The sequence below is a fragment of the Panthera uncia genome, assembly GCF_023721935.1.
Source record: "Panthera uncia isolate 11264 chromosome C1 unlocalized genomic scaffold, Puncia_PCG_1.0 HiC_scaffold_4, whole genome shotgun sequence".
NCBI lineage: Eukaryota > Metazoa > Chordata > Mammalia > Carnivora > Felidae > Panthera > Panthera uncia.
In genome coordinates, this window is record NW_026057585.1 from 75,361,478 (window position 1) to 75,382,998 (window position 21,521).

Below are 21,521 nucleotides of genomic sequence, written 5' to 3' on the forward strand. Positions count from 1 at the left end.
TGTGGACTGAATGACTTTGGGCCAGGGGCCAGGCCTGCATTTCCTCATCTAAAGAATGGGGACATCCATGGTGTTCACCTGTGAGGGCTGTTGTGAAGATCAGGTGAGAGATTCTGATCATGATGCCTGGCACCCAGGAAGCACCGAGTGGCAAGGAGGGCACCCAGGAAGCACCGAGTGGCAAGGAGGGGCACCCAGGAAGCACCGAGTGGCAAGGAGGGGCACCCAGGAAGCACCGAGTGGCAAAGAGGGGCACTCAGGAAGCATCGAGTGGCAAGGAGGGGCGCTGGTAGGGTGCCGGAGTATAAGCTTTCCGAGGGCACGCATGTGCCAGGCTTGTTTGGGGCTGCATTCCAGGCTCCTGGAACCGAGCCTGACACATAGCAGGTGCTCGGTGAATGCCAATTGTATGAATATTAGGGTTCCCGTTGTTAATAATGTGTGGGAGGCACTCTATAAAGCTTTTAAGATGAGTGAATGGATACATGAACGTCTCTCCAAAGCCAGCCTCTGGTACACAGGCTCACTGAAAGATATAAAAGAGTCTGTTTTAATAAAATCACACACTCCATGGGCATAGATCGGGGAAACCTCTCTGCGGTTATCTGAAATGTGGGCGGAATTCTCTAGTTTTGGACAGCACTGGCATTTTAGAACAGTCATGCGACGGGAATGATGTCCTTCATTCTTTCCTCAGGGGTTGTTGACCTCCTCCCTGTCTCAAGTTCTCTTCTGGGTCCGACAGACACAGATGGGCCTCAAGGAGCTCCAGGCTCACAGGTGAGGTTGTGGGCAGCACCTGGGGGACGCTGTGAGGTACCCCCCATGATCTGTGACTTCAGCTCCAGCTCTGTCCCTTTCTAGGTGAATCCCCTGAAGATTCCCCTTCCTCTCTCTGGAACTTTTATGGTGGGACTGGACTGGGTCAGTAGTGTTCCTTCCTGTGAGCAGAGGAATTCTTTGTTCTAGTGAAAATCCTATGTGGAAAGTGAGGATAAAAACAGATGAAAGGGAGCTGATGTGGAAAGGAGAGGTGGGCTCCGTCCATTTGCTGGGTCCCTGCCCGCCCTTCTCCTACTCCCCCACCTCAGGCACACCAAGGGTGGGGACAAGGGCCCTCCAGCAGTATTCATGATTTCGTGAGGTAATGCAATGTAAGCAGGGTGTCCTGGACTGCCCAGGAGGTTTTTTTATTTTTTGTTTTCTAAATCAATTTTTATTTATTATTTATTTATTTAATTTTTTATAATTGTTTTAAAGTTTATTTATTTATTATTGATAGAGAGAGACAGAGAGCACAAGCTGGAGAAAGGCAGAGAGAGAGAGAGAGAGAGAGAGAGAGAGAGAGAAACAAAGAATCTGAAGCAGGCTCCAGGCTCTGAGCTGTCATCCCAGAGCTGGACAGAGGTGGCAGGGGGAGGGGGGAAGGGCCTCGAGCTCACCAACCCCGAGATCATAACCTGAGCCGAAGTTAAACGCTTAACTGATTGAGCCACCCAGGCACCCCTAAATAGATTTTTATTTTAAATTAGTTTTATTTATTTTTTTAAATGTTTACTTTTATTTTTTTTACTTTTATTTTTTGTTTTTTAAAAATTTACATCCAAATTAGTTAGCATATAGTGAAACAATGATTTCAGGAGTAGATTCCTTAGTGCCCCTTACCCATTCAGCCCATCCCCTTCCCACAACTCCTCCAGTAACCCTCAGTCTGTTCTCCATATTTATGAGTCTCTTTTGTTTTGTCCCCCTCCCTGTTTTTATATTATTTAAATGTTTATTTTTGACAGAGAGAGAGAGAGAGAGAGAGAGCGAGAGCACAGGCATATGTACCCATGTGAGCAAGTGGGGGATGAGCAGAAAGAGGGAGACTGAGCTTTGGAGGTGAGGCGGGCTCTGCACTGACAGGAGAGAGCCCAACACAGGGCTCGAACTCACTAACCAAGAGATCATGACCTGAGCCTAAGTCAGACGCTCAACTGACTGAGCCACCCAGTTGCCCTAAATTAGTTTTAGATTGAGAGAAAAAGTGTGAAGAGAGTACAGAGAGCTGCCATATAACCCACACCAAATTCCCCCTGTTATTAACTACTTATGTCAGTCTGGTACATCTATCACAATCCCAACCAATACTGATGTGTTGTTATTAACTAAAGTCCATACTTCATGAACACTTCCTTAGTTTTCCCCTAATGTCTTTCCTCTGTTCCTGGACCCCATGCAGGATACCACATTCCATCATGTGGATGATGAGGACGCCAACTCATCATGGCTTCTCAGGCTCCTCATGGCTGGGATAGTTTCTTAGACTTCCCTCTTATTGATGATCTTGACAGTTTTGGGTAGAATGTCCCTTGGCTGGGATTAGTCTGGTATTTTTCTCATGATTAGCCTGGGGTTATGGCTTTTGGAGAAAGACCCCGGAGGTGAATGCCATCCTCTTCACATCACACCATATCAAGGATGTATCCGATCCACGTGACTCATCACTGCTTGATCAGCTGAGTGAGGCATGTTGGTTGGTTTCCCCACTGAAAAGTTGCTCTTTATCCCTTTCCATACTTTCCATACTCTTTCCATACTCCGTACTCTTTGGAAGGACGCCCTAGGACCTGAAGGTGGAGAGTTATGGTCCACCTCGTTGAGGACAGAGGATCTACATAAATTATTTGGAATTCTTTGCATCAGACATTTGTCTCTTCTCCCCCTTTATTTATTGGTTCACTCATTTATCTTTGTATGGACTCATATATATTTATTTTATACTTTGGTTGTAGTCCAATACTATTTTATTTATTTGTTGATTAAATCATATCCAGAGGGTTTTGATTTCAGAAGGACTTGGGCACCGGCTGGTCCTGCCCCCAGAAGGAGCCTGTCGGTGGGGAGACAGAGTTTGGTGCAGGAGGACGGATGGGGCTATTGGTTATGGAGGCCTCCACTCCATCTGTGCTCTGTGCTGGAGGAGGGTCCCTGGCAGCTGCTGCCGAGGATATTTTGGGGAGGTGGGAAAAGTGGAGGCAACCCCCACCCCTGCTCACCACCCTCGAAGAATCAGAAAAGAAGTAAAGAAGCTAAAGAAAAGCCGGCTTAGCTGGAGCCCACTCTCTGTTCTCCTGAGTGGTGTTGATGGTGGAAAGTAAAGGGCCCGCTACGTGCACTTACACCGTCTTCTGTCACTGTGTCACATGTTGACAACCCTGTTGTGTACACTGGGGCGCAAAGCAAAAGGAGAGGCTCAGTGATTTCACCTCCATGTGCAATTCAAAAGCAAGACCTCCTTAGTGGGAAGAAAACGGAAGTGGTGTGTGTGTGTGTGTGTGTGTGTGTGTATGCATGTGTGTATGTTAAGACTGGTCCTGATGATTCATGGCATCTGCAGAGGGAACGGACCCCAGCACCAGCACGGGGATTTAGCTGCTCGAGAGGGGCTGTTGGGGGGCAGGAGACTTGAGTTCCAATCCCTGCCCCATTGTCAGCTTGCCAAGTGGCACTGGGCAGGATGCCCTAAGTCACACATCCCTGGGTCTTGGATTCCTTATCTGTGAAGCGTGGATCTTAGGAGCAAAGAGAATATACCATCAGCAGCAAGGCCAGTGATAATACTGCTTTTATGAAGTTCTTACTGTGTAGTAGGTGCTACATTAGGTGCTCTCTACATGCATCATCTCATTTCGTCCCCACAACAAACCTGAGAGGGCAGTGCTATTCTCAATCGATGCAGATGAGGAAACAGGTTCAGGTATGGTGAGGCCAATAGATCAGGAAACGGTTGCCACTGGAAAGACAGGTTGGTACTCACAGTTACCAAGAGGAGGGAGCCACGCAGGGCCAGGGGAGGAAGCCCCAGGGCTGGTCAGGTAGAAGAGATCACAGTTGATGGCCGATCTGGGAATTGGATCTTCTCCCCAGAACTGGGATGCTTATGATTAAGAACACAGGTGCTGGTGCAGATTCCCTGGGCTGAGATGCTGTGCAACTCAGGCCATTTGCCTCAGCTTTCTGTGCCTCCACTCCCTCATCTGTAAACAGGATCAGTAATAGAATTTTCCAAGAGGACAGAGGCTCTGTCATCTGAGACATGGTCCTGGAAGGAAAACCTGTGCAGGGGAGCTGAGACAGCTTCAGGATACAGATGCATACAGTTCAAGCTCATTAATTCAGACTTCGGTGGTCTGCAGTCTAGGGTGATTTGAAGCCAGTAAAACCGGGCTTCCTTTTCACTATTAATAAGAGTGTAAACAAGATTGGGGGGGAGGCGCGCAGGGAAACTAAGGTAGGCCATTGTTATCATAATATTGCAAGGGAATGTTAATTCACACAAGCAAACAAACTATTTTCAACTACTTTGAGGCTGCTGTTTACATATCAACAGTGTGCTAATTGCAGATGACTCCTCTCTTTCTCTGTGCTGCCTTGGGTCTATTCTGTTAGCTTTTGGTGGGAGCATTTTTTTACATTTGAAGAGTTAGTTATCCTGCTTTTCTTTAAAAATACTCTGTAATTTGGACTCTTCTCTTCACCTCGCTATTTACTAACCATTGAGGATCCCCAGGATTGAGGTAGGGTTGCTCACAGGAGAGCGTTGCCTTGGAGAGAGGTGGGCAGGGGCTGATGGAGAGCTACAGAGAGCTCTGGGCATGGAGGTGCGTGAGCAAAGCCTTCTCAGAAGGGACCCTCGGCTTGGATCTTGAAGAGTGATGGGTCTGACTTGATCTGGGACCGATTGCTCAGCTCACACCCCTCTTACCTGTCTTGTGCACTTCACCTGTCTGTCCAGCCCCCCTTTCTTATTTGCCCTACCTTTCAGGTGCTCGGCTGCCAGATTAGATCCCCAGGGCCAACCCCCCTTGGAAGGCATCACCTCTTGGGGGATGGGGCTGGGCTGTGTGGGACCTGGGAAGCCCAACGAATTGCCCCTCTGAACTCATAGGACAAGACTTTAGGGCAGGAGGGTAGAGTAGTAGTTCTCAAATCTGGCTGCACATTAGAATCACCTGGGAAGCTTAAAAAATTTTTTTTGAATTCCCAGGTCCCACCCCAGATGAATTAAGTCAGTAGGGTGGAGGGTCACAGCTGTAGAGTTTATTACTTACACTGCTTGAAGGAACGCTTGATCCCACTATATCTTACATGGCTGTCACACTCTTCTGTGTGTTTTCCTTGCCTCTCCCTCATTAACGAGCGTAACGAGTTCATTACTTCCATTAAGTCAGCCAACCTTTATTGAGTGTCTGCTTTATACCAGGCATGAAACCATAATTTGGAGATCCAAAGATGGATGGCGTAGTTCCTGCCCTCAGGACTTCGTAACTGGGGAGAGAGAAACATGCAATGAAAATGGTAACTCTGGTGTGGCCAATGCTGTCATGGAGGAGGGGCACCATTGTGCAGGAGCACAGAGGAGGCGGTGGAGGACTCAGCTTGGAGGGGATGGAGAACATTTCCTAGAAGATCTAATAACATCAACGGTGCACCTTGAAAAGAGAGTAGGAATTCTCCGGGCAGAGGGAACAGCATGTGCAAAAGCCGGGAAGTATGAGGCTGGGTTGTGCATTTATCCCTCTGTGTCAGACACCGCGTTGAGCACTTCACGTTCATGAACTCTTCCTAATCCCACAAGGTAAGAACTATTTTTACCTCTAGTTTACAAATTAGGAAACTGAGGCATAGGGAAGTCAGACAATGTGGCTAAAGTCCCACGGCTGGTGAGTAGAGAGGTTGAGATGGAAAACCAAGCTTCACCCAACCCCAGAGCAAGATCTAGGTAAGGAGGGTGGGAGGGGGTGGGGCAGGGCGGGCAACAGGGTGGGGGATGTGTGTGACAAGGATAGTCTCGAAATGGGACCTCACATTTATAGACTGTTTATGTAGTGCTTCATGATTTCTAAAACACATTTTCATTCCCTTGGTGCCCATCCGTTCCTGGTTGGACTGACTTTCCGGCACCACCACTCAGCCCCCCTAAAGCCAGATGAATGCAGGAAGGGCAGTCAGGGCTCTGGACCAGTGTCAGGGTGAGCGGAAACTCTGCGTGGGGGTCAGTGGTCTTGGAGCTCCCAGGCTAGACTGTGGGACTCTCTGTCTCTGACTGGGGAAGTGCTATGCTGTGATTGCCTGGGGCACAGAGGGCATAACTTGGTGACTTTAGGGATTCCTGCGGTCAAGGGTTAAAGACTGTCATTGATCTGAAGCAACACAGACAATTGTTTTGGTGCCACTTTTGGATCCCCATGAAATACCCACAGTTTCTCTGAGGTTGTCCATGGTTGTGATACTATATGTATATCTTTTCTAAGAATGACATTCTTGGGACAGAGCTAAGAGATCGCTTTTAAAAAGCAAGAGCTCTGGCCTTTGAGTCAGTGGAGCTCGTCTTGCTCTTAGGGCAGTAGGTAAGTGACCTGCTCATAAGGCAGGAGGGGTAAGATGGTCTTACAGTACATAGGGTCAATCTGCTTCCTAGAACTTGGCTGGGGGGTCATTTGTAATTCCTGAGGCCGGTTTTGAGGGACAAGGACCACTTGGTATTACAACAGAACTCAGGTGGAAAGCTATAATCACATATGTTACCCTGATGAAAGTGAAGACTTGTTTAAAACGCATATCTCTGAGAATCTTCTCTTGCAGAGACAAATGAAGTAGTTTGAGGAATAGGCTGAGTCTATGTTAAACACAAAGGGGATGAAATTAACTAAAGGGGAGGGGTGGGATTGATCCCATGCTTGAAGCCGTGAGTCTTGCTTGGTTTGACCTATCCATGACAACCTCTGATGTCTGTGAGGGGACACACCTCAGAATGCATCCTCTCTTCACAGGGCAATGAGGAAATGAGATTAGCAGATGTCATAGGAGGCATTAATGGGCAGTGGTTCTTATGCAGGGCTAGTCTATACAGCATCTGAGTAAGAACTACAAAAGGGAGCCCCTTCTGGAAGGAGGCAGCCTTGAGAGTGCCCGCTTGGCCAACAATGAGACGCTGGTTTCTCTTGTCTCCCTGCTCAGGTGGCCCAAATGCCTTTGTGGAAACCGTGTACCAGTTTCTGTGCCTAGCAGCCCTGTTGCAGGGGTCCTAAGGTTGAGGTTGGTTCTTTCTCTGTCTCTCTGCCTCAGTCTGCAACAAACATGTGGCTGGATAGGAGCAGCAGAAGCCAAGAGGAGGTGGAGTTTGGTTGCCAGCCAAAGACATCTCAGGACACTCTTCCCCCAGGTCTATCTGAGAAGCCATGGACCTGAGAACTGAGCACCCCAAAAGACCTTCTTGAAAGCTCCCTCGGGCCTGACACTGGCAGTGTCACCAGGGAATCATTGGGAGGCATCTCTTGTGTGCCAGAGGATGTCTTAAGAGCCAGGTACTGAGCTAAGGAAGGACCACAGATTTTGTGGCTTAAAACAACACAAATTTATTCTCTTCTTGTTCCGGAAGTCAAAAGTCCAAAATGGGTTTTATTTGTTTAAAATCAAAGTGTTGGCAGGCCTGCGTTCCTTCTGGAGGCTCTTCAGGAGCATCCATTTCCTTGTATTCCTGGCTTCTAGAAGCCGTCTGTATTCTTTGGCTGGTGCCCCTTCCCTCCTCTTCCAAGTCGGCTACGTACAAGTAGTATTTTCACAGCTTTCTCTTTGATGCTGACCTTCCTGCCTCTCTCTTATAAGGATCCTTGTGATTAGTTGTAATTGTAACAACCTGGATAATCCAGGATTGTCTCTCCATCTCAAGATCCTTAACTAAGTCACATCTGCAAACTGCTCTCTGCCACATAAGATAACCTAGTCACAAGTTCCCAGACATAGGACTAAAATGTGGACTTCTTTGGGGGCCATTATTCTGTCTACCATGGGACCTATATGTTTTGCCTTTTTTGGTTTGTTTGTTCACAATGTCTATGTCTCTGTCAGACTGTGAGCTTCTCGAGGATGAGAATTGTATAAAATTCATATCCTTGGCATGTATCACATTACTTAACACAGCAGCTGTTGGCAAATACTAGTTCTTTAACAAGTACATCCTGACTCTTCACCTTATGGGTAAGATCACTGAAGCCTAGACAGATGTGTGGCTTGTTTAAGGTTATACCGATCTAGCTGGGTTCAGAACCCAGGTCATCTGAGTCTTTCCACTTTCCTGTTCAAATAGACAATGGTCCAAAGTCTCAGTGTACGAGACAGCCTATCCTTCTCCATTAGGATGACATTGACATCCCTCCCAACACTGCTGCCTGGGGTTGTTTAGAAGGACGTTACCTGTCCATACAGAATGGAGCCTCTGTATGGCTTCTTACCATACAGAGTAAGAATCCTCCTCCTATGGATTTCTTCCATAAGAAAGAATCCAGGCTATGGAGCCTCTAAGACCTCGGTCTAATTCTGCTTCCACTTTATAGCAGCTAGCTATTGCTGTGTAACAAATCATCCCATAATGTAGTGACTTAAAACAACAATAATTTATAATTTCTCATTAGTTTATGGGTTGGTGGGGGTCCTGCTAATCTAGGCCTGACTCAATTAACCTTTGATAGGTTTGCTTGTGTCTGTGGTCATCTACTAGGTCAGCTGGGGGCTGGCTGGTCTGGGATGTCCTGAGCTGGGACAAACCAGCTTTGTTCCATGCAGTCTCTTATCCTCCAGTGGGTAAGCCAAGGCATGTAGTCATGGCTGTGGCAGGTTCGGAGAGAGAGAGAGAGAGAGAGAGAGAGAGAGAGAGAGAGGGGAAGGGCACCAGCTCACAACTGGTGCATCATCATTTTTGCTGTTTCCTCTTGACCAAAGCAAATCGGAGACTAGATTCAAAGGGTATGGAAATGTCTCCACTTCTTTATGGAAGGATCAGTGAAGTCTCATTGATACAGGGAGGGGTGGAAAATTAAGGACAACTGTATAGTTAATCTAGCTCATGCCTTGACCCCATGACAATAATAAGACCAGCAATTACTATTATTACTGTTTTTGTTACTGTTATTACATAATAATCATTCCTATGATTACAGTTACTACAAGGACTGGCAGAAAACCATGGTCCTGATAAGAGGTAACAGACACTGGCGTGATGTATCTCAGTTGGTGGGGACAGGGAGGAGGTCAAATCTTGGCCGTTTTCAGGTTACTGAGCACCTATTACCTTTTCCTTCCATCTCATAAGGAGGTTACTATCATCAAGGATAAATATGAAAACAGCATTTAGAGGCAGCGTGGGACTTGAATTCAGAGGACCTGGATCCAAGAACTGGTTCTTCATCTTATTGGCTGTGAGAATTTGGCAAATTATGGTACCTCCCTGAATCTCAGTTTCTTTACCCATTAAATGGAGATAATAGTACATACTTCCCAAGCCTGTGATGTGAGGTGACTCAATTGTGATGGGTGAAGAAGAGCTTTGTGAGCAGGAAAACACTAGGCAAATATTCCATAATCAGTTCTTTCCTCTTTGTCTTCTGCATTTGTGCCCTCAGAGGCTCAGGCTGTCTCAGGATGATGAGCTTTAAGAAGCTGATGGAAGTTACTTGGCTCTCTGGCTGTCTGTGAGCAGGAAACTTACCTTAACTTGTGTGTTTTCCAGCAGTTATTCAAGCTGAAAAGTTTCATAAAAAGGGACAAACTCTGAATGTTCAACCTTCTAAAAATCAAAAGGGATGACTCACAGGTCATTAGCATCCCTGGAACACAGTGGCTTCTGTTTTATTGCTATTAAGTAGGATTTAGCTCTATTTTATTAAGGCAATTTCTACAATCATATGAGAGGTTAATGCATTTCACACATAATCCACTGCCTAGCTCACTAAATGCTGAACCCATTAAAGCCAAGCCATGCAGGGGAGGGTTTCAAGACAGAGTGACAAATTATGGGTGGTATGCAATGAGTGACTAAAAGTATCTGAGGTTTTTTTTTTCTCTTTAAAATTTGAAATGTGTTCTCCAGCAGGAAAATAAGAGGGCTGTCTTAGCAAAAATACTTAGGAGTTTGTTGCTGCAACTGGCAAGCTCTGGTGGGCATCGATGGACTGATGTCCAGGTGTTGAATGACTAAGAGAGCATCTTTTCAACAGTTCCCAGCCCCTGGCCACTTAGGTCTTCTTTTATTATTTCCCTACATCCTGGGACCTGAAAGACAGTATTTGCCAGGAATCCTGCATGTATTAAGCAATAATGGACTGCCCCGCCCTCTGTACTTTCTGCATCGAAGACATAGCTGGTTGGTTGGAGTTTTGAGCAGTAGCAGTCACGGCTATCCATTATATGGATATCTGAAGCCTGGAGAAGGAGACAGGAGCCAGATCATGGAAAACTTTGCCAATTATTTTTAGAGTAAACATCTAGATAAATACCTAGATATTTTGGGTAAATATCCAGGGGCGGAATTGTTGGGTCAAATGAGGAGCATATGTTTAACTTCTCCCATACTGTTTTCCAAGGTAGTAACATTTTGCATTCCTACCAGCAATGTATGATAATTCCAGGGGCTCTACATCTTTGAAACCTGAGCCATTCTGATGGGTTTCTAGTGGCTTCTCATGCTGTTGTAATTTGTGTTTTGCTGAGGACAGGGGATATTGGCATCTACCTGTGGATTTACTGAGGGCAGGATTTTAAACAGTGGACTCATGGGGTCCAGTCTGTGTTTTAGGCTCTTGAACCAAGGTGCCAACTAAGTTCTTGAATTTGATTTCTTCTCATTGTTCCTGCTGAAGTTGTTACAACCAAAGTAACAGGGAAATTCTACATAATTTCTGAAAACCACAAAGAGATCTTAGCCACTTCTCTGAGACCTCCGAGAGTTTTAGCAAAACAAAACAAGATAAAAATGGAAGTGGGCAACTCAGGTAGAGGCAGGTACTGGCTGCTTGCTCTGCTATCCATTGGTTGGTGGAGGGAATGAAACAATTTTACTCTGCCCTGCTCCTTAGTTCTTCTTGGATCAGAGTGGTACAAATGGAAATAAGGGAAAAGTTCTATGTTAGAAATTTTGGTGGCAGAAGAAGGAGTAAGATTCAGGCCTTTTACGGCCATCTCCAAGACTGCAAAAATAAATAAATAAATAAACCTAAACAAAACATACCTAATATCCATTCTCCCTTTTTTTCATAGCAGAATTTTTAGTTGGTCAAGTGGCAACTCAGAATAAAAATTACATTTCTTAGTCTCCCTTACAGCTAGGTATGTTTATATGGTTGAGGTTTAGCCTCTGGAAGATAAGTAGAAATGATGATGGCCATTCCCAGGAAGTGTTCTTAAAGGGAGGTGTATGAGTTTCCCCCCAGCTTCCTACTTCTGGCTGGATTATGGACTTGAGGGCTGGAGTTGAAGCATCCACTTTGAGCTATGAGGTCAGACCCCATGCTGAGGGAGCTACAGCAGCAAGACTGAATGAGCCAGAACCCTTGACACAGTGGAACACTGAATCAAAGCTACACTGACAGGGACGCCTGGGTGGCTCAGTTGGTTAAACATTCGACTCTTGGTTTCAACTCAGGTCATGATCTCACGATTCGTGAGTTCAAGTCCCACGTCGGGCTCTGTGCTGATAGTGTGCAGCCTGCTTGGGATTCTCTGTCTCCCTCTCTCTGACTCTCCCCTGCTTGCTCTCTATCTCTCTCTTTCAAAATAAACATTAAAAAAAAGATACACTGACAGCTTCTGAATTTGTTTCTTGAGAGAGAAATGAACTTATATCTTCTTTAAACCACTGTTATATATATTTTTTAATTTTGTCATTGTAGCTGAAGCTAATTTTAATTTATGAACCCCAATTACTCATTGCCCTTGGTCACTTTTGGGGAAGATATAGTAACTTACTAATTACTAGCAGATTACCGAAGGTGAAGATCAACAAGTATGAGGAAATGGTGAAAAGATGTTGGTTTTGTGAAAAGACTTAGCAGTTCAAAGAGAAGGGCTGCCCATTCAGCACAAACATTGTATGTGATGGGAAAAATATTGCAGAAAGTATAGAAGAACTTTAAAAAGCCCTCCTTATTGTATGAGATGCCATTATGTTGATTTTAAAAGCTCAATCTGAAGGGGCACCTGGGTGGCTCAGTCGGTTGAGTGCCTGATTCTTGATTTCAGCTCAGGTCATGATCCCAGGGTCATGGGATCGAGCTCCACATCAGGCTTTGTGCTGAGTGTGGAGCCTGCTTAAGATTCTCTCTCTCTCTCTCTCTCTCTCTCTCTCTCTCTCTCTCCCTCTGCCCCTCTTCCCTGCTTGTGCTCTCTCTCTGCAAAATAAAAATAAATAAAATAACCTGAAAACAATAAAGAGGTCTTAGGAAGAAAAGGTATGCTTTTCATCCGCTTCTACTCCATCAAGGCTGTACCTAGCCAAATGAAAACTTTGAAGAGCAGCTGATTAATTAGAAAACTAGCTTAAGAAATTCTCCCAAAATTCAGATGAAGATTTTGAAGAGGTAGTACACAAATGATAAGCAAAAAGGAAAAGAACTTCAGAATGAATGTGGAATATAAGTAAAAGTAGACAGGGAGGGCCAGAGCCCCAGGAAATTCACTGTCCATTTGGTGGAAATCCCAGAAGCAGACTGCTTTACAGAGGTGACTCTATAATTGAAGAAGAGAGTGTCCTTGAGTTGAAAAACAAAATACATCTTCAAGTAGGCTTGGGGAAGGAACATTGAAGGAAGTTCAAAACTTTAGAGAGGGGCGCCTGGGTGGCTCAGTCGGTTGAGCGTCCGACTTTGGCTCAGGTCATGATCTCACGGTCCATGAGTTCGAGCCCCACGTTGGGCTCTGTGCTGACAGCTCGGAGCCTGGAGCCTGCTTCCGATTCTGTGTCTCCCTCTCTCTCTGCCCATCCCCAACTTGTGCTCTGTCTCTCAAAAATAAATAAATAAATGTAAAAAAAATTTTTAAAAAAACTTTAGGGAATCAAATTGTTGACTGCTTTGCCTTCAAACTATGCTGACATATGATGGAAAATATTTATGAAGTTTGGAGGATAAGTAATCGTGACTCTATAGTTTTTCCTATAAATAAACTATTAAAATCGTAACTGCTTCAGTTACTTACTGAAATAAAACTATTAAAATAATAGCTCTGGTTACTTACTATGTGACAGGCACTGTTCAAATCATATAGATTGAATAATTTCACTTAACACCCTCAGCAACCACACAAGGTAGGCACTCTCATCCTTTTTATAGATGAGGAATTTGAGGCACAGAGAGGGTAAGTAACTTGCCCAAAGTCACACAGGAGAGGCAGAAGAGACGCAGTATAAACTCAGCTCATGCTCCTAACCACCATACTACATTGCTTCCTAAAAAGTGTTGAGAAATATTCATCTCCTAGTAGGTGAACCAGACTTGAATAGATACATGTTAAGCTGCAACTATGATAAGTGCCAGTAGGGGGTGCTATAGAATTTTTATGCTTGGGAATCCAGCCTGTCATTTCCCAGATGAATGGCATGTAGCGACTGTTTATTGAATGCTTTCTTTCTATCAGGTACTGAGTGTCACCCAAAGGGAAAAACTAGGGGAAGGATCTGGGTGATGATTTTCCACTTACATGCAGCGCAGAGAAACTCAGACTTGGGAGGAACCCTGTCTATCAGAGAAGATTGTCTTCACCATATCCACTGTCTGCTGATAAACCCCATCAATGGGGAGCTCACTACCTCTTGCAGCACCCTACGCCTTCATTGGATACCTGGAGCCCAAACAGTCCCAGACTTCAAATCCGAGGTTGTTTGAGGGTTTGAGATAGAAAATGATCACGAAGTCCCGACTAGTTAACATTAAAGAGAATGGGACAATGTGCTTTAAATTGTCTTTCCAAAAGGCAGGTCACGCTTGTAATGGAAAAAGGAAGTGTTTATAAAGGCTGCGATGCAGGTTCTCAGGGGCTCATCTCGCAGTCTTGCCTCCTGGATGTCTGGAGTAGCCTCTAGTGCTCAGTGGGTCTCCCGACTTCCTGATTCACTCATTTATTCATTCATACTATCATTCATGGATTTTTTTTTTTGTACACACATCCATTCATTCACTCCTCCATTTACTTGTTTCATTCATTCATTGATTCAGTAGGCATTTGCTAGGCCCCTGCTGGCCTACGCACAGGCCGGGGGAAGAGGATCCATCCCTGGGAGGTTCTGCAAGGTATACGCTAAGACTCAAGTTACTAACTATGAAAAAGCCTGCAAATTCCCAGAGCGTGTGGGGTCTGTGAGAGTGGGGACTGCTCCCAGCATCCGATCAGAGGACCGGAACTGGGAGCTGAGGGGCAATTGTATGTGCTGTCCAGGCCCAGATAGGCAATTCACTGGAGGCACATGGCCCCAAGGACTTATGAGTAAATAAAACAGCACATGAGTTTTCCAGTTAGCTCCCATTTTATCAATGAAGATCCAGGCCCAGACCTCATGGTCCTACGCCGCTGTCTGAAAGCAAGATATGGGCCTTGCGTTAGTGAGCGTGGACAGCATAGGGAACCGTTATGTAGCAATCAGTTTGAAACCATTGACACTCTAACCAAACTCACAGTGTCAATATCTGAAGCCAGACACGAGTGGGGAGGTGGGGAGGGACCGGAACCAAGAGAACAATCGACTTGGTTTTAACATAGTTGTGAGGATGAAGGAAAGGCAGGATGCCCCTTGTAGGCCAGGGGAGTGCTTGGTCAAGGGTTGGCGTCAGGGCCACTTGGCAGACTGGCAGATGGACCACAAAGCCTGAAGAGTAAGTAGAATTCAGACCCGGGGTTTTTGCTAGAACCTGGCGTGTGACCAGGGTTGATCTCGGGTTTGGCTTAGGGGCCACTTGGTACCAACAGCGCCTTCTTCAGGCACATCTTTTATGGAGCTGCTGCTTTCGCCCTGTACTGCCATCTGGGTGTCTCCCAGGGCCGCCATCCCCAGCCTTCAAGAGCAGCACCCGGAGAAAGGAGCCTCCCACAGAAGGTATAATGGGGCCCGGTCCGTGAGCCACCAGCCTATCCCCACTTCCCCATCTCTAAGCTCACTCTCCCTCCATCTCACGCCTGTCCCTTCTTCTTCCCTCCTTCTCTACTCCCTTCTTTCTCTTTTTTTCCCCCAGTTTCTTCTGAGTCGTTTCTTATCTCTCCCCATTGATCTGTCCTGTCCTCTGACCTGAAAATGTTCCTTTCCCATCATTGTGATAAATACATAGCAATGCCTCCCAGTTGCCAGATGCCAGAGGTCCCCTAATGTGGGTCAGGGTCCCCTAAATGTGGAGGAGCTTGCAGGGGAGACAGAGAAATACTTTGCAAAGTTAGGAGGAAGCTTCAGGTGAAGTGAGAGCACAGGGGAGGGATCAAGGATTAAATCAGTGGGTATTGGGAAAGGGGGAGGCAGGGGAGAGAAGGAGGTCAGGGAGAGTTACAAAGAGGAATGGATGCTTGAGATGGGCACTGACCAATGCTTGGGAGTTCACAGTGGGACACAGGCCTTCCAGGGAAAAGGAACAGCATGTGACAGAAGCTTGGAGGTGGGGAGAGGATGGTGGGTCCATGAGCCTGGATCTCGGGGGGTGTGGACTTGGTGGGAAGTAACTGATCATAGAAGCTCATTCCACACTCTGAGCAAAAGCATTCTGCAGAGGTTCAGTCTCCTGGCCAGAAGGAATTGGGGGGAGAGCTCCACCTTCCCCTCCAAGCTGGAGGGAGCTGATGAGCTATGAACATGCAGGAAATAGGGGCCAGGTACTGGGCCAGGGGGAGCTCCTTGCTGGGCCCCTGCCCACCTTGTCCTGTCCTGCTGCCTTTGGGACTGTGAGCTATGGGGAGTAAGGGAGGCAGAGGAAATTGCGGGGAAGAAAGCATTTTACCTGCCTCTCAGCTGAGACTTCACCGGGCCTGTCTGCTGGCCCATTGGTTATTCAGGGTAAGGCAGGGGCAAATTTCCAAGGGGGCAGGGGGAAGAGATCACTTTTCTGAAAAGGAAGACGTCGACTCCTTGTGTCACAAGCTTCACGTGCACCGGGGCTTCTTTCAGCCCCGGACAATTCCCGTGAGGCCTTGCCTAGCACTGGCACTTTCCTGGTGAAATCATTGGCTGCTCAGTGCAGCCCTGGCATGGGCCCAGCCAGGCTGCATAGGGGTCTGTGGCTCCTTGTGAAGCCAGGCCCATGCAGAGATCCTTAATGAGCCACAGAAGGGCTTCCACAGGGCCCAGGCTGCTGGGACAGGGTCCTTGCAACAGGCTGGGAACCCTGAAGTCCTCCTGAGGCTGCCGCCAAGCCTCCTTTCCACTGCGTGTCCCCGAGGGGCTCTCCTCTCCCAGGTGCCACAAGAGACAGTATTCCCACAATGTCCTTGGACTGTACCCACACGGCCAACTGTGCAAATCTCTGCTCAGCCTTGCAGCCCGGAGCTGAGCCAGAGGCCTCTTGACTCATTGCTGTAGCTGTTCTGGAACTTGGCACAGTTACTAGTATTCCTCAAAGTCGTAATTACCACCACTTAGCCTGGGTTAGTGATCTGGAGCAGGGAGCAGCCCAGCCCACGTTGCCTCCTGCTGCCAGCAGACCAACTACTGGTGATAGCTTCGTGGTTCGTAATAATAATAATGATGATAATAGCTATCATTTATTGGACACTCGCTGTGGACCTGGCTCGGGGCTAGGTGTTTTACATGCGGAACAGAGCCTACTCCTGTTCCTCCTCCGATTCTCTCCACCCTCCACCCCCCCACCCTGGGTCTGGTTCATAACCAATGATTTGCATGGCAGCTTTTATTTTAGAGCAGGGGAGGAGAGGGTGTTCTGAGGACGAGGTTGGAGTGGATGATATGTATTGTTTCCCATCTGGCCTTTCATGTGGTCTGGGTTTGAGCTGTTTGGTCAGCAGAAGGCCAGGAATGGGCAGAATGCTTTTTTTTTTTTCCCCATGAGACACCTGCTAAGATTCTGGACAAGAAATCTGGGACAGAAATGGACACAGAAATCCAGGGAGACTTTGTGAGGCTCTAGGCAAAGCAAAACTGCTTCAGAGGGTGACCCCTCTCCCCACTTCTGCCTGGACCCCAAAGGTCGGTGGCTTTGGAAGCAGCCAGCTGTTGGTGGCCACCTTACAATGGACGGGGCAGGGGTGAGGCTTCTCGTTGCAGATTGTGTTCTCCAGAGGCAGATGTTGATAGCGAGATGTTTTGGGGGTCAGCACCTACGAAGGAGAGGGAGCATGTGCAGGAACAGGTAGAGGAAGACACTCCAATACCACACAAGCCCAACAAGGTCTTGGCCAACTTGATGGGGAGCTTTGAAATGAGTTTGTCCATCAGAGCAGAAGTTGGCAGAAGTTGGCAGAAATGCACAGCCCTCATACGCCCACCCCGCTGTTACCAGACACGGGCTGCCCAGGAAGGAAGCCGAGGGTAGAGCTTCTGGGGCAGACCCTGAAGGAGCTGGGGGCTGTGGTGGCTGCAGACTCACCCGTTGTAGCTGGAATTCTCCAAGTAGCTTCATGGTGGAGGGTGGGGGTGATGTGGGGGCCAGAAATGAGGGGGAGAAAAGGAACAAATGGGGAGGCCGGCTGTCTGGTTTTGTGAAGATGTGTGAGATTCCCTTGGACAACTCCTAGAGAAATTGCAGCACGCTTTGGAGAGACTAATTTTCATCAGTCAAGTGGCCTGGAGCCACCATAATTTGGTCACGAGAAGTCAATGTGACCTTATTTTCTGGTCAAGGGCTGGTGAGATTACACCTATGTGTTTGGTTAATCCCCCCCCCCCTCAATATCCCCACTTAAGAGATGGGAAGACAGAATTCCTTGAGGGTGAGGTAGTTTGGGTGTTCAGTTCCCCATGGAGCCAGGACTTGAACTCAGGTCTATCTCATATCTTTCCCTGTGGTCTGCTGCCTCTCATCATTGGTGTGGGGAGCTGGGCCTTGGGCAAAGTTGCCCTTGGTGGTTCCTCATTGTGATTAGCTCCATTTCAAAGAATGGAGGGCAGGACCCCATGAGTCTGCTGGGGCTGCCATAATAAAGCACTACAAACTGGGTGTCTTGAAAGAACAGAAATGTACTGTCTCAGTTCTGGAGGCTGGAGGTCCAGAGTCAAGGTGCAGGAGGGTTGGATCCTTCTTAGACTTCTGAATCAGAATAGGCTCTACAACTCTCCTGGCTCAGGTAGCCCCAGGTGCCCCTAGGCTTACAGATGCAGCACTTTCATCCTCTGTCACATGGCCACCTTCCTATAGGGACACCAGTCATATTGGATGAAGGACCTGCCCTACTCTGGTATGACCTCATCTTAACTAATTACATCTGCAATCACCTTTTTTGGCGAATAAGGTTACATTCTGAGGTATTGGTATTCTGGGACTCTGATACATCTTTTTGGGGACACAATTTAACCCAGAACAGACTTCTAAGACTCTAGATTCTATCTACCCTCTTGGACCCATCAATGAATTCTTCCACTGCCATTGGTTCAATGTGCCAGGAAAATAAAGCTGAATGTTGGGGTTCACCTGCAGGGAAGATGGCATGTTGGAGGACGTAATTTTTCCCTAAACCAAGGGTGTTTATTGCATCATAAAGCGTCCTAGCAGGGTCTCATCACAATGGCAAACTAAACCCTGAATCCCCAGACAGCGGGAATGGAGACTCACACTTACTACTGTCCCCCGTGGTGCCTGGTGCATGGCAGAGTTTGAGAACGGGAAGGGACTCTGGAGGAACTGGCCTGCCACATAAAGTGCAGCACAGTGGTCTGGCAGGACAGGAGTGAACGGCGACCAGGAGACTTGGCAGGGTGGTGGCTGCTGGTGAGTCGGGGACAGCAGCTTTGTGGAGCTGGGGACAGTCACCAGTCATGCTGCGATGGGCTCAAGAATTGGGATGAGGGTTCGACAGTAGTTTGGGGGAGTTTGCTGTGACTGAGGGAATTTAGACAATAGTTGGATGTTAGGAAGGGGGCCGTGAAATAAAGTGAGGGTTTTTTTGAAATGGGAAGACTTGAGCACGGTTGCATGCTGACGGCAAGTGCAGGGTAGGAGAGAGGGCTTGAAGGCGCAGGTAAGAGAATAGAGGACATTTGGCTGAGGCTGGCAGGTTTGTCTACCCCTGAATGCCTCTAATCTACACCATCTGCTCCCACCTAGAGATTTAACGCCCACCTCAGCTTGCCCCCATTCAATTACAGCCTGTCATCCTTGGCAGGGGCACCTGGGGGGCAGTGGTGGGGTCTCCCTTGCAGTTTTGGTCCCAGGGTGGGGCCTGGAGGCCCCGTGTGCTGTAGGATGATACCTCCTCCCTCCCCCGAGCCTGATACCCGCGGTGGAATTTCTGTGGTTTAGTTACCAACCTCCTCTGTGATTCTGTCGATTTCTAGGCCCTCAATCAATGTTTGCTGAACGGTGAATGAATGGACGGATCCCAAGGACAGGGTTACCGTGGGGCTCCCAGGCATTTATCTTGAATCTGGAAAATGCAAGAAAAATTGGGCCATCTGTTTCTGTATTATATCAGGATAGCAAAAAGCCACAGAACTTAACTGTAGCCAACTCAATCATGTGTGACAACCTGGCAGTAATGCAGGACGCCTTTGTGTAGAACACTCTGTGTGTGTGTGCGTGTGTGTGTGCGTGTGTGTGCATCTGCAAGAGTGGGGTGTGATTGCATATGCAATCACAGGCGTGGAAGAGTGTGTGGGTTAACGACTGTGTGTGCCTATTTGTGCGGTTGTGTGTATCTGAGCAGATTCGTGCAGGAGCGCGTGTGTGTGAGTGTATGTGAGTCCCCACGTGCACACGCACCACAATATGGGCTCCAATGAGCAGGTGCACTGCTGATTGCCGTCTGGTTGTGTCCATACATTATGTCCCCCTGAAAAGTCTCTTGTTACCGTACTCGTGGTGCCGAAATGTATCTGAGAACTGCCCTACCTCACTCATTCGGCCCAAGCTGAGCTGAGGGCCGTATGAATTGATTAAAAACCAGAATCGTCAAACACTTACTGTACAGAACAGCTAGTAATTACAACAGGCTCACCTTTTGCCCAGTATGAGCATTGTTTCATCTCCCAGCACTTCTGACAGAAAATTCTGTGATGATGAAATTGTTCCATGTCTGCACGGTGTTTTGCAGGACACAATGCCGTCCACATGTTAGACATTTGAAATGCGGCCACTGTGGCTGAGGAACTGAGTTTTTAATTTTAAGTCCTTTTTCTTTTACAATTTTTTTAAATGTTTATTCATTTTTGAGGGAGAGAGAGAGAGAGAGAGAGTGAGTGGGGGAGCGGCAGAGAGAGAGGGAGACACAGAATCTGAAGCAGGCTCCAGGCTCTGAGCTGTCAGCACAGAGCCCGACGCAGGGCTCGAACTCACGGACTATGAGATCATGACCTGAGCTGAAGTTGGACGCTTAAGTGACTGAGCCACCCAGGCGCCCCGAGTTTTAAGTCCTTTTAATTAATATACATTTAAATACAAATAGCCACATGTGGCTAGTGGCTGCAGTATTGGACAGTGCAGACCGACGGCCTGTGCTCCAGGCTTTTCTTTCCACACTGTGTCCCTAGAGCCTAGCCTAGGCCTGACACTGGGAGGGGGCCCAGTAAATGCCAGCTGGTTGAAGAACCCGCAGTCAGGGCAGACCTTTGGGGATTTGCATGAATGAAGAAGATGGAGGAAATTTGGTATAATAAATGGAAACATAAATGATGTTTGTAGGTAAATGAGTGCTTCTGAAGTCTCGGATAAATATCTTCTTCCCTAAAGAGGTATACGATATTTTCGTGGTGGAGCTTATCCTCAGGGTTTATTAAGACTTTGTCATTTCTCTCTGTCTCTTTCTCTCTCTCTCTCCCCCTCAAGCTTAGCATGAGCAAACCTCAGACTCACATTTGCATGAGGTATTAATTTCTCCCCAGGGGACGCTCCGTTGGTGATGGAATGAAGCTAATGTCACCCCCACACCCACCTTTGTGTGTCCTTGTGAGCTCGCTATCTCGAAGCCTGGGTCGTTGACAAGACGCTCCCTCTGCATGCACATCATGGGAACGACAGAATCTCTGAATTAGAAGGGTGCTCAGCAGCTACTCCGTCTATTCCTAGAAGTCGTCCACTCCAAGCTCATCTCACCAGGTCACAGTCGCATGTAGGAGGTGCGCCAGTTCCTACTGATTTGGCAGCCTTCTACAGGGACCCCAGTCATGTTGGATTAAGGACCTCCCGACTCCAGCATCTCTGGCCACTGAAAAAGAACATGAAGTCTTCCAGATGCCCTCCGCCTCTCTCACCTGGACCGCTGTGTCTCTGCAGCTGTGTTGCTGGTGTTGCTCACCAGAAGTGCATGATCCCGTGTGCATCACCTCCCATGAGCCCTCTGTGCCTCAGTTACTGCACCTATAAAATGCGGATGATGTTAGGACCCATGGTACCTGCATCATGGGGTTGTAGGGACAAGCACATAAATGAATGCATGGAAAGTACTTAGAAGAGCCACTAATGTAGTAAGCTCTAAATAGATGTTAATTACCAATATTAGCCTTATTATTATTTTAACGTTTATTTATTTTGTGAGAGAGGGAGAGAGAGAATGAGAATGAGCAG

General features: G+C 47.3%; 1 long non-coding RNA gene across 1 annotated transcript; it reads left to right on the forward strand.

The window, feature by feature from the left end:
• The first annotated feature begins 18,468 nt into the window (after positions 1-18,468).
• On the forward strand, positions 18,469-21,461 carry LOC125912743 (uncharacterized). Its single transcript, XR_007454819.1, has 2 exons — positions 18,469-18,731; positions 20,840-21,461. It is a non-coding gene; the product is annotated as an uncharacterized LOC125912743 (long non-coding RNA).
• Positions 21,462-21,521: the final 60 nt, after the last annotated feature.